Here is a 13,185-nt window from a genome sequence, read left to right on the forward strand (position 1 = left end):
TTTCCTGGACACACTGCATGAATTTTTCTCCCTCAGTGCCCCTTATATTGTTTGAATCCCAGTTGATATTAGGATAGTTGAAGTCTCCTACGATTATTGCCCTCTTGTTCTTACAAGCAGAAATTTGTCTACATATTTGTTTTTCTATCTCCCTTTCACTATTTGGGGGTCTGTAGTATACTCCCAGTAGTGTGACTGCCCCTTTTTTATTTCTAAGCTCAATCCATAAAGCCTCGTTTGTTGACCCATTTAGTATATCATCCCTTCTCACAACTGGAATTGTTTCTTTAACCATTAGTGCTCCCCCCCAATCCTGTTTTTTTATCTCCTACTCTATCGTGTCTGAAGACTGTATAACCAGGGATATTAAGCTGCCAGTTTTGTCCCTCCTTAAGCCAGGTCTTGGTTATAGCAATGACATCCTGCTGCCACGTGTCTACCTGTGCCCTTAACTCAACTACCTTGTTTGTAATACTCCTAGCATTGAAGTATAAACAGTTTAACCCAATCAATTTCCCTTGCTGGACACTTTTAAAACTTTGCCTCTCCTGTAACTCCATGTCTATCACAACGTCCCTAGCTAATGTTCTGCCTCCATTTTTCTGATCTGAATCTGACCCATCTGATCCTACTCCTGGGATCCCATTCCCCTGCCACACTAGTTTAAATACTCCCCAACAGAACTAGCAAAAGACCCCACAAGGACACTGGTCCCAGCTCTGCCTGGGTGCAGCCCGTCCGGTTTGTACAGGTCCCACCTTCCCCAGAACCGGTCCCAGTGCCTCAAGAATCTGAATCCCTCCCGGCTACACCATCTCTCCAGCCACGTGTTCATTTGGTCTATCCTCTTATTTCTGCTCTCGCTAGCACGTGGAACTGGGAGTAATCCTGAGATTACTACATTTGAGGTCCTGCATTTTAATTTATCTCCTAACTTCCTGTACTGAGGGTGCAGGTCCTCATCCCTTAGTTTGCCTATGTCGTTGGTACCAATGTGTACCACGACCACTGGCTGTTTACCTTCCCTCCCCAGAATGTCCTGCAGCCGCTCTGTGACATCCTGGACCTTGGCACCAGGGAGGCAACATACCATCCTTGAATCACGTTAGCGGCCACAGAAGTGTCTGTCAGTGCCCCTAACTATTGAATCCCCTATCACTATAGCCCTGCAACTTGTTTTTGTCCCACCCCTCTGAGCAGTAGAGCCACCCACAGTGCTGTGAACTTGGCTGTTGCTGCTTTCCCCTGAGAGGCCATCCCCCCCAACAGTATCCAGAGTGGTATATCTGTTAGAGAGGGGGATGACCATAGGGGATTTCTGCACTACCTTCCTGAGTCTTTTACTGTTCCTGATGGTCACCCATTCCTTTTCTGCCTATGTAATCTTCACCTGCGGTGTGACCACCTCGCTAAACGTGCTATCCATGACTTGCTCAGCATCGCGGAAGCTCCACAATGAGTCCACCCACAGCTCCAGCTCCGAAATCCGGTTAACTAGAAGCTGCATTTGGACACACCTTCCGCACACATAGTCACTAGGAACACTGGAAGCGTCCCTCATTTCCCACATCCTACAGGAGGAGCATATCACGGGTCTGAGTTCTCCTGCCATGGTGTCTCTCTCGATTAAGCTAGTTACTCCCTTAAAAAATACGCTAGCTCGAGGCCTTATTTATGTTAGCTAGAAACCTTGTTTCTTGACTAATTATACTCGTACAGTACTACTCTATACTTTTTTATTTTAGCTCCTACCTCAATATTAAGCAGTGAATTACTTTAATAGATTGAAAAAAAAACTCACCAGGATTTACTCACCAATCAGCTGCTTTTTTAAAAATCCACTTTCAGGAGAATGTCCCTCACAGGTCTGGTGCACTTCTGAAGATACTGCCTCTCCCTCTCTTTCTTTTCTTTTGGTTTGAGGAAATTGCAACTCTTTTCGAGTACAATCACAGTTCTTGGTTTCCGGGAGTGGGATATGAACCCACAACCCTCTGATTCAAAGGCGAGGGTGCTATGAACTGAGCCACAGCTGACTTTTGGTTTGAGGAGGAGGGAGGGATGGGAACACTACAGCAATGCAATGTTTGGGGCTATTCTGTTCTTTGACAGTGGGTCCTCCTTGATCCCCTTCTGAGTTGCGGTGACTGCACTGACTTCTCCCAGAATGCTTCTCAGTCACTTCTCGCTACTGCCCTCTGTTGGATGCTCTTCCTCCTGTTGAGTGCAAGAGTTCTTCTCCTCGATCCCCTTCTGAGTTGCGGTGACTGCGCTGACTTCTCCCAGAATGCTTCTCAGTCACCTCTCACTACCACTCTCTGTTGGATCCTGACTTGGAAATATATCGCCGTTCCTTCACTGTCACTGGGTCAAAATCCTGGAACTCCCTCCCTATCAGCACTGTGGGTGTACCTACACCACATGGACTTCAGTGGTTCAAGAAGACAGCTCAACACCACCTTCTCAAGGGAATTTAGGGGTGGCCAATAAATGCTGGCTCAGCCAGCAAAGCCCACATCCCCTGAATGAATGAAAAAAGAACTTCCCTTAAGCTTCTCTGTTCCTAGGAGAATAATTAGTTATCTGATCATTCTACATTAGTCTTATCCCTGGCATCATTCTAGTAAATCTCGTCTGCACCCTCTCTGAAGCCTCCACCTCCATTCTAAAGTGCGATGCCCAGAATTGGGCACATTATTAAATGAGAAAAAAGTGACTGAATGCTAATATTATAGCTATTTTAATAGTACTTTTGTTAGTTTTAAAACTTTTAATAAATACTTGTGAAATAGGTTTCAAAACCTATTTGTTTTGAAATAGGTTTCAAAACATTTGAAATATTGTTGATCACAGCTAATTCCTCCATTATTTATAGTGGTAGCATACAATTCATTACTGTACTTACATTCCCAAAACTACACAGTGTATCACATAATTATTAGTTATAAATTGTATCAGAGTATGTGCACTTTAGATAGTTACATTGGGTTATTGCAAATACACATTCCTATGGTTTATTGCTTTTCTGGGTTTTTTTCTGGATTTTTAAAATCAATTTGACATTAAAATACAGCATACGAGGTTCATGCCAGTGATCCAGCACTTGAGAAAAATCTTGTTTGTATTAATTATCTATTGAGATCCCATTCAGAAATTTACAAAAGCTTAGGAAATAACAGATCGTACCAAATTTTATTAGGCATCTTTGAACTTATTTTTTCAATGTTGCATTAATGGAATGCATATTTTTGCACCAGACATGGGTAGAGAAGGAGTCTGCATCAAGTGCAATGACTAAGCAAACTTCCATCCCAACAACATACTAAATAGCAACTGCAGTCTGTAAATTTGGCAGGAGTTGAGCCAGTTCTGTATTCATCTCATGTCAGTGAGAAATGTTGTTGTTGAACATAATACAAATGAATATGGAGGAAAACATAGTAGATTTGTAAGCAATTGAAAAGATAGAAATAACTTGCATTCATATAGCGTCATCCACATCCTCACATAGTCCCAAAGTGCTTCATGACTAATGAATTGCTTTTGAGGTTAATTGCTGTTATATCAGTTAATTTATGCAAAGCTTGGTCTCAACATTAGCAATTAGATAAATTACCAGTTAACCTGCTTTGTTGGACATAAGTTCAAAGGCTGGAAAACCTGTTCATGGACTGCATACAGTTTCCAGACTGTAGTTTGCATATTCTAGAGTGAGCCAATTGAATTGGAACCTGGATTTGAACCAGTGAAACTTTACCAAAGATAAAAATATAGGTAGATAAGTTGAGTAGAGTTTTGGATAAACTGAAATGGAGAATAGGAGGCCACTAATGGGCTCAGATTTCCCTTCACTCTTTCTTTTACTATATTTATAAAGACCTTACTTTTATTATTTCATGGGATGAGCATCACTGGCAAGGCCAACATTTGTTCCCCATCCCAAATTGCCCTCGAGAAGTTGGTTGTGAGCTGCCTTCTTGAACCACAGCAGTCAATGTGGTGGAGGTACACCCACAGTACTGTTAGAAAGACAGTTCGAGGATTTTGACCCAGTGACAGAGAAGGAATGGCGATATATTTCCAAGTCAGGATGGTGTGTGGCTTGAAAGGGAACTTGCAGGTGATAGTGTTCCCATCCATCTGTGGCCATTGTCCTTCTAGTTAATAGAAGTCATGGGTTTGGAAGGTGCTGTCGAAGGAGGCTTGTTAAGTTGTGGCAATGTATCTTGTAAATTGTACACACCACTGCCAGCATGTGCTGGTGGTGGAGAGAGTGAATGTTTAATGTGATGGATGGGGTGCTAATCAAGTGGGCTGCCTTGTCCAGGATGGTGTTGTGATCCCCATAGAGACCGATGACTTTTAAAAAGATAGTTGAGTTCCCAGTGACTGACTTAAAGAAATCTCATGAAAAGATTTCAAGCTTTAAGACTTTTACTGTAAAAAACAAACTAAAAACAACATCAACTAAAGATTACTTAGAGGCAATTAATACTCTAAACTACAGAAAAGATATCCTTCTTGATGCTTTAAGGTGACTGATATCCCCACGCCGCATACATGTACATTGCAGCACACTCTCCACAGGACTGCAGTCTTTATAGGAAACAGCTCACAGTCAGTGCTAGCTTCCAATGGGTTCACATGTCCCCATTTCACTGAGTTGTAATGTCAAGTAATGGCCAAAAGACTCTTCCCTCAATTTTCAGGGAATTTCCAAACTGACTACCAGCAGTATGGTCTATTCTGGCGATTTCTCCTCCCGGCATCACCAGGGCAAATCTTCCATAGTTTTTAGAGTGCCATGGGATGTGTATTTTCACCCAGAATCCATCCCCTGCCTACATCCCACCTGGTTGCTCGCCAAGGATTCACAGGTTTCTCCACTCTGCTGTCCACACCAGCTGCAGCCTTTTGTCTCTGTGAGACTTCTCTCTTTCTCTCCCTCTCCTCTATCCAAACACTCAGAGACTGAAAGTGTGTCTACAGTTAGCCCAGCTTCTCTTGCTTTTGTTTCCAAGTATGAAGCTGTTGCACCTTGCTCTCAGCGAGTCTCAACCTGGGCCCCCTGACCCCATGGTAACCAAGGTAGCTAAGCTCATTGTCAGTCCGAATTTGAAGCAGATCACATGACCCACTTAATTTCTCCATTTTGCCTTGAATTAAAGAGACCGTCCAAAAACATAATCATTTTATAAAACCTCGCATCCATAACATTGGTGTCAAGCTTCTTGAGTGTTGTTGGAGCTGCACCCCTCTGGGGAAATAGAGAGTATTCCATTCCTAACTTGTGCCTTGTAGATGATGAACAGGCTTTGGGGGGTCAGGAGGGTGAGTTACTCACCACAGAATTCCCAGCCTCGATCTGACCTACTCTTGTAGCCACAGTATTTATATCGTTGGTCTCATTAAGTTTCCAGTCAATGGTAAACCCAGAATGTTAATGGTGCACGGAGTCAATGATAGTAATGCCATCGAGTGTCAAGGGGCAATGGTTAGATTCTCTCTTGTTGGAGATGGTCATTGTCTGACACTTGTGTGGTGTGAATGTTACTTGCCACTTATCTGCCCAAGCCTGAATGTTGTCCAGGTTTTGCTGCATTTGAACACAGGCTACTTCATCTGAGGAGTCATGAATGGTACTGAACACTGTGCACTCATCAATGAACATCCCCACTTCTGATCTTATGAAGGAGGGAAGGTCATTGATGATGCAGCTGAAGATGGTTGAGCCTAGAACATAATCCTGAGAAACTCTTGCAGTGGTGTCCTGGGACTGAGATAATTGGCCTCCAACAACTGCAACCATCTTCCTTTTTGTTAGTTACAACTCCAACTAGTGAGGAGTTTTCCCTCTGATTCCCATTGACTTAATTTCGCTGGGGCTCCTTGATGTCATACTCAGTCAAATGCTGCTTTGGTGTCAAGGGCAATCACTCTCACCTCATCTCTTTTGCCCATGTTTGTTCCAAGGCTGTAATGAGGTCAGGAGCTGAGCAGCCCTGACAGAACCTGAATTGAGCATCAGTGAACAGGTTATTTCTCTGTAGGTGCTGTTTAATAGCATTGTTGTTGACACCTTCCATATCTTTGCTGATAACCAAGAGTAGATTGATGGGATGATAATTGGTCGGATTGGATTTGTCCTGCTTTTTGTGGACAGGATATACCTGAGCAATTTTCCACATTGTTAGATAGGTACCAGTGTTGTAGCTGTAGTTGAACAGCTTGGCTAGGGGTGCAGCTAAGCTGAAGCACAAGTCTTCAGTGCTACTGCTGGATGTTGTTAGAGCCTATAACCTCTGAGGATCTAGTGCCTTCAGCCATTTCTTGATATCATGCGGAGTGAATTGAATTGGCTGAAGACTGGCATCTTTGATGTAGATGACCACAGGAGGAGAGCGGGATGGATTTTCCACTTGGCAGTTCTGGTTGAAAATGGTTGCAAATGCTTCAGCCTTGTTTCACTAATGTGCTGGGTGCCCCCATCATTGAGGATGGGGATATTTGTGGAGCCTCCCCTCCAGTGAGTTGTTTGATTGTCCACCACCATTCACAACTAGATGTGGCAGGACTGCGGAGCTTAGATCTGATCCGTTGGCTGTGGGATCATTTATCTCTGTCTATCATATGCTGCTTCTGCTGTTTGGCATGCATGTAGTCCTGTGTTATAGCTTCACCAGATTGGCACCTCATTTGTAGGTATGTGTGGTGCTGCTCCTGGCGTGGTTTCCTGCACTTCCCATTAAACCAGGGTTGATCCCTTGGCTTGATGGTAATGGTTGAGTGAGGAATATGCCATTACATGAGGTTACAGGTTGTGATGGAATCAAATTTTGCTGCTGCTGATGGCCCACAATGCCACATGGATGCCCAATTTTGAGCTGCTAGATCTGTTCTGAATTTATCCCATTTAGCATGGTGTTAGTGCCACACAACACAATGGAGGGTATCTTTAGTGTGAAGGCAGGGCTTCATCTGCACAAGAACCGTGCAGTGGTCATTCCAACCAATTGTGTCACGGGCAGATGCATCTATGATAGTAGATTGGTGAGGTTGAGGTCAAGTAGATTTTTCCTTTTTGTTGGTTCCATCACCACCTTCCAAAGATATGTCCTCCGGGACCTAGCCAGCTCAGTCAATAAATGGTGCTACTGAGCAACTCTTGGTGAAAGGCATTGAAGTCCCCCACCCAGACTACGTTCTGTGCCCTTGCTACTCTCAGTGATTCTTCCAAGTGGTGTTCAACATGGAGCATCACTGATTCCTCAGCTGAAGGAGGGTGGTAGGTCAGCAGGAGGGTTACTTGCCCATTTTTGACTTGATGCCATGAGGCTTCAGGGGACTCAGAGTCATGTATTCCTAGGGCAACTCCCTCCTAACTGTATATCACTGTGCCACCACCTCTGGTGGGTCCGCCCTGCCAGTGAGACAGGACACACCCAGAAACTATGATGGAGGAGTTTGGGACGTTGGCTGTGAGGCATGATTCAATGAGAATGATTAGGCCTGGCTGTTGCTAGACTAGCCTGTGGGACAGCTCTCCCAATTTTGACACAATTCACCAGATATTAGGAGGGAGGACTTTGAAGAGTCGATTGGGTAGGTTGTGTCATTGTTGTTTCCGATGCCTAGATCAATGCTAGATGGTCCAACCAAGTCCATTCCTTTGTGACTTTTCTATAGTGGTTTGATATTACTGAATGGCTTGCTAGGCTATTTCAAAGGCAATTAAGAGTCAACCACAGTGCTGTTAGCTTCCTTAACTCTTGCAAGTTGTTTCTCATATTCTTTTTGCACCCATTACTTTTTCTGTATCCTTTTTATTCATTTTTATAGCTCTCCCAGTCTGATAGATTTCTAATTTTCCTTGCTTTTATGTAAGCCTTTTTTGTTTAGTTTGATTCTGCCTCTTACCTCATTTATAGATCATGATTACTTAACTATCCAACCTTTGACTCTAATGCATTTTTACTGATTTGGTATTGTACCAAGTACATCTTTGAATACTTCTCACTGTTTGTCTGTAAACTTACCCATTCATCATTCAACCCATTTTGCAATCAATTCATTTCTCATCCCTTTGAAATTTGATTTACTTAAATTTAAAACCTTGGTTTGTGACTCTCCCTTGAACCTAATATCAAATTTAAATATAATGGTCACTGTTTGCAAGATGCTCCCTTACCATCAGATTATTAATTAATTTTAGTTTGTTACCCACTACTAAATCTAGTATGGCCTGTCCTCTTTTTGGCTCTATAATTGAACTTGAATTTAGCTGATGGGTACGTTTCGCTGTTTGTGTCAGAGTTAAAATTATGGTTGGTCCCAATTATGTCATGAATCCAATATGCATACTTAAAGAAGAACTCCACAGCTTCAGTCAGGTATCTTTGTCCCTTTTTCAATCAAACAGTTCAAAATTGAAGATGTAGGGATCCTGTCAGAACATCAGTGGATAAGTGACCCATTTGATTTTAGTTGCCCACCCTTTTTTACACCTTCATCAATTCTGCATTATTAGGGCAGTGCATTCCACACTCTCGCAAGCCAGTGTTGAAAATTTTTTTGCGTTTTCGCATTTAACTGGCTCGGTTCATGTTCTGAGTCTGTGTTCTTGAGTTTTCAAAGCAACTGAATGTTTAATATTCTAAAGTATTCCAAAAACACAATGTTTGTTTATATGTCACCCATGTAGGCAGCTAAGTGGCCCATTAAACATAAAGATTGGAACCCCAAAGCTAAGTCATATTGAACAGATATGAAAGTCCAGATCAAGTCTGCTTCAGCCCTAACATTATGGAAGAACGCCAACAAGCAACAAAGCACCAATTGTTCCATAACCCCTTTCTTCAATTAAATGAAGAGACAAATATCTGTAGAAACAGTTCAATGATTATCTTAGAAAATATAGGAGGGATGTATTCTTAATAAATAAATCTAATAGTCTATTCACATTTTCATTCTCTGTTGTTTGTAAATGCTGCCAAATAGAGAAAACATTGGTTATATAGAGATATCATATAGCACAAATGGAGGATATTCTGCCCATCAGCTCTGTACCAGTACTTTGTTGCGAAAACCCGAAATTCCATTTCTTGCTCACTCCTTTGCCCTCTATATTCTTATGCTTTGAATATTTATCCATTTTCCCTTTAAGGATGCAAATTCCCCATCTCAACCATTTAATATTGTGCTGATGCTTTGACTTCTTTGTGGAATGAATAGTTGATTTGAATGGAAACATAATTAGTAGTTGAGTTGTGATTGTATTCTAGGGAAAGATAGATAGAGGCATTCAGGTGAGTTGGCGAAAAAATTAGAAACATTGCACAGTCAAAATATATTAATCCAATCTGAGCTATAGGGGATAATTTTCAGCTTACTGCTGGCAAAATTTGTCCAAGCAAAATATGAGGTTTGGCTTTCAGCCCCTTTTCAAACAGGTCAGTAAATACCGTACAAATAATAAACATGGGCTAGGTTATGATTGCAATTGGATTGATGAGTTCAGGTCATAACCGTATGACAACCCTACCATTAAACAAACAGGAATCAACAGCAATAGCAATATTTCAAAGGACCAAGCGATTTCACATATGAAAGAGGAACATGATCTTTCCACTTTACACTCAGTAGAAATGAATGGAACTGCAAATACAAAGGTGCACTACACTGACATTGTAAGTATATAATCCATCATAATAGCCAAAATATTAAATTAGAAATATGTCAGAACTGTGTTAAAAATTGCACATAAATGGGAACAATTGATGTTATTCATGAAATATTAACTTATTAAATATATTAATGCTTAAGACACAAAATTCATCATGTAAATAGTTTGGCAGCCCCTGTTAACATAACTATATGCCTAACCAGGGCATTTTAATCAAGCTAGTAACATGTTATTAAAGGGCAGCTACTTAATAGTAAGTAATAGTAATTCCTGATAATAAGCATACATTCAGGTTTATTGCGGTGCATACTAATGAGCTTTTACAGTAGTGTGTAGAATTTCAGGTTAAGGATTATACTTTATAAAATTGATTACTCTATCTCAAATATATGAAAAAATATTGAAATATTTTATATTTAATTTTGAGAAAAGCTATAATTTCATTTGTCACTTAGTAATGGAATGGAATTATAATACCCATGACTAGTAAACATCTGAACATTCTGGCAGATTGAAGTATCTCATAGCTGATAATAGAAAGCCGATGAATGGGCATATTGTGTTACAATTGCACTTACCAAATATTACTTGGAAATATCCCTGGTCTAGCTGTTAAAAAGAACTGCGAACTCAATCCTATTAATATTCATAGGTACATATTGGACTTATAATTTGTAGTTTCTTTATGTCTCTCTGCTAAGTATATTTTTGTTGCCCAGATCATGTTTTTCTATATCTTATTTTTCTGACAGGCTGTAATCAAAAATAAGGTAGCTGAGCTTCAAGAATAATTAAAGGCAATTGTCCTGCACTGAGCACGAATACAAAAGCAGCTTGAGGGTATCTGCGAAGGAATGGAGAGATGTCTGCAATTTTAAAAACTCTTTTATAGTAATTTCAGTATTTGGTTCTACCAGGGAAATGCAAGTTTTGCGTTGGGCTCCCTTTTCACCGCAAAAACATAAACTTGAATGTTCATTCCACAAATGTTGACTGATTTATTGTTTCCAGCACTTTCTGTTTATGTTCTTACATGCTTTAGTCTCCGTTGCCTCTAATTAAAACTCCTGACGATCAGATACTATAAAACACTGGCCCTCTATCCAGCTCTACCTGTCCCAACTCCCCCCCCCTCCCCGCCCCACCTTAAACCAGCTTATATTTCACCTCTTTTCTATTTTTACTTAGTTCTGTTGAAGGGTCATTCGGATTCGAAACATTAACTGTGTTCCTCTCCGCAGATGCTGTCAGCCCTGCTGAGTTTTTCCAGGTATTTTTATTTTTGTTTTGGATTTCCAGTATCCGCAGTTTTTTGCTTTTATCATTTTACTATAAAACACTGTTCTGGTTTGCAGAGGAATGCTGCAGTCCACAATAGCACACTGATCTAACCACTATCCAAATTGGCAGCTCATCGCTGGAGTCAGCAAGTACAAGTCACTATTTTCAGATTTCAATTTTCTAAGTGTGTTAAGGTTATAACAGGAGCCAAATGCTGCCGTGGAAATAGATGTAATGGATGTATGTGTATCTCAAGTATTCTCCCATGTTAAGATAAATTATGTTAAATAAGAAAAAAAACTCCTCTAATTGTTATTTATAGCAATATGAGAAGTATTCTTTTTTCCTTATAATTGTCATTGTAATTAATATATTGTGATAGTACGTATTTGTAAGATACAAATCAATATTTGATCAGTTTTGTGATCGTTGCCATAATCATAAAGCTAGATTCCTGTTTTTACACACACCTACTGAAACAAAGGTACTGATATTTAGTCTGAAGTAATTGTTTAATGGGCTCGGAGCTCAATGAATGAGTCATCCGATTATGTTCGCCGTAATAGATTTGAGCATGTGCAGATGTCTGCCGGTAGAGGAAATAGCAGTGTTAAACTTTAATCAAACATTCACACGTGATTTATTTACAGATTTTTATTTAGGTCATTTGCACTGGGTGAATACTCCAATATATTCTTGTCTAGTTTAAATAAAATTCCCAAATGTTTCAAGAGAAAAAGTGCAATTAAACTATATTGGAGTTCACGAAATGATCAGCATAATTTACGCAATTCGCTCATTTTCACTTCACGATAACACTTTGCTGAATGTCTGGCATACAAAGGTGTTAAGGCAACTGAAACATTGATTTATTCATAACAACTGCTGGCTTTGGCATAGAAAATCAGATACCATTCTGTGGACAGCTCCTGGTTTCATCTGTTACACGGGAGTCTATCCCAGCCATTGAAAGTAGTGCTCTGGCATAATCTGTTTTCAACTGCCTTTCACTCTGTAATTGCGCCGGCTGTGTGTGTGCGAGACAGCCATTGTGAAGCAACCTTTGCCCTTAAGGCATGAGCTAATTTGAATGCATGCTTCAGTAATACAGCAGAGACTGAGAGAAGTGTATGTGGATTCCCAGCTGATGTTTGTATGGAATAATTGCACCTGCCTTCAAAATACAGTGAGCAACTCAAAGCTATGGACTATTCAGGGGCGCGATCTCTTTGTCAGCTACGGAGCGGTCGGTTGTCCTTTCAGCACCCACATGTGTGAATATTTCTCCTTCAAGGCTATGTGCATAGGCTAGAGGACCAACTCCGGGTTTAACCCTCCCTCATGGTATCCTGTTTCAGAGATATGTCTCGCTGCTCACACAGCTCAGCTGTCTCCTGTAGGTGTGTTTGCTTAATCCTTCTTCCGCAAATTTGAACTGATTCTACTTCCATTGTATTAGTAAGCCATTTTAGGCATTGCTGGAGATTTTGAGGATCTATTTAAATTGCTAAATGTGCAACAGCAAGGTGAGGAATTTGCACCTCGAGACTAGTGGAAAATAGGACCTTAAACATAAAACAGCGAGAGTCCTTACTAGATGAAAACTGTACTCAAGAACTGGATCATTCTGTTCACGGAAGAGTAATCGGTAAGATATGTTGATTACAGATACAGCTAAAGCCGACTTTATTAACTTCTTTTAATTATTGACATGGCAATGATAAGAGTTTAAAGTGGAACACTGAGCACTGATTGGCTTAGTAACAACAGCAATAGTTTTGGCTATAGTAGTGCCCTGCTTGCAGGGTAGGTGGAATGTAAGTTGTTAAGAGAAAGAAATTTTGTCAGAGTTCCAACAGGAACTGGAACTGTAGGATACCATTGCTGCTAGTCGGAATGTTGATTTACCATTAACTGGGTGACTGCAAGTTGCTAATAAATTCGCTTATTCCTGTTAGCTCTTTTTAAATTTCCTGCCATTTTTTGCGTCCTTTTCCTCCCCGTGTACGGATACGAAAGCTTGTTTTGCCTTTTGTTATGATTTGCTGTTATTTCTCTGGTACTTGTAAGAACAGTAAATTTCCGGTACAGCATAAAGATGTAAACCTGTTTACTGTTCTTACTACCCATCTCGGATAATGGACCTTTTGCAAAGCATCCAGTTAAGTCTTGGTTTCTAATCAGCTTCAATCAATGTAGTTTGCTGTGTTCAAAGTAAGTTA

The 13,185-nt window shown here is 40.7% G+C and overlaps 1 protein-coding gene across 4 annotated transcripts in view; it reads left to right on the forward strand.

The window, feature by feature from the left end:
• Positions 1 to 13,185, forward strand: part of LOC144685876 (ras-GEF domain-containing family member 1C-like) — a 245,319-nt gene that overhangs the window by 170,391 nt on the left and 61,743 nt on the right. For 3 of the 4 annotated variants that reach the window (XM_078550876.1, XM_078550879.1, XM_078550878.1), the window contains exon 1: positions 12,052 to 12,611. The exons of the other annotated variant lie outside the window; for it this stretch is intronic. The gene's annotated coding sequence lies outside the window, so the exon portion shown is untranslated. Of the gene's footprint in view, positions 1 to 12,051; positions 12,612 to 13,185 lie in introns of those variants that run through there. 4 annotated transcript variants of the gene reach the window in all.

This window comes from Cetorhinus maximus, chromosome 10 (assembly GCF_964194155.1).
Source record: "Cetorhinus maximus chromosome 10, sCetMax3.hap1.1, whole genome shotgun sequence".
In the NCBI taxonomy this organism is placed as follows: domain Eukaryota; kingdom Metazoa; phylum Chordata; class Chondrichthyes; order Lamniformes; family Cetorhinidae; genus Cetorhinus; species Cetorhinus maximus.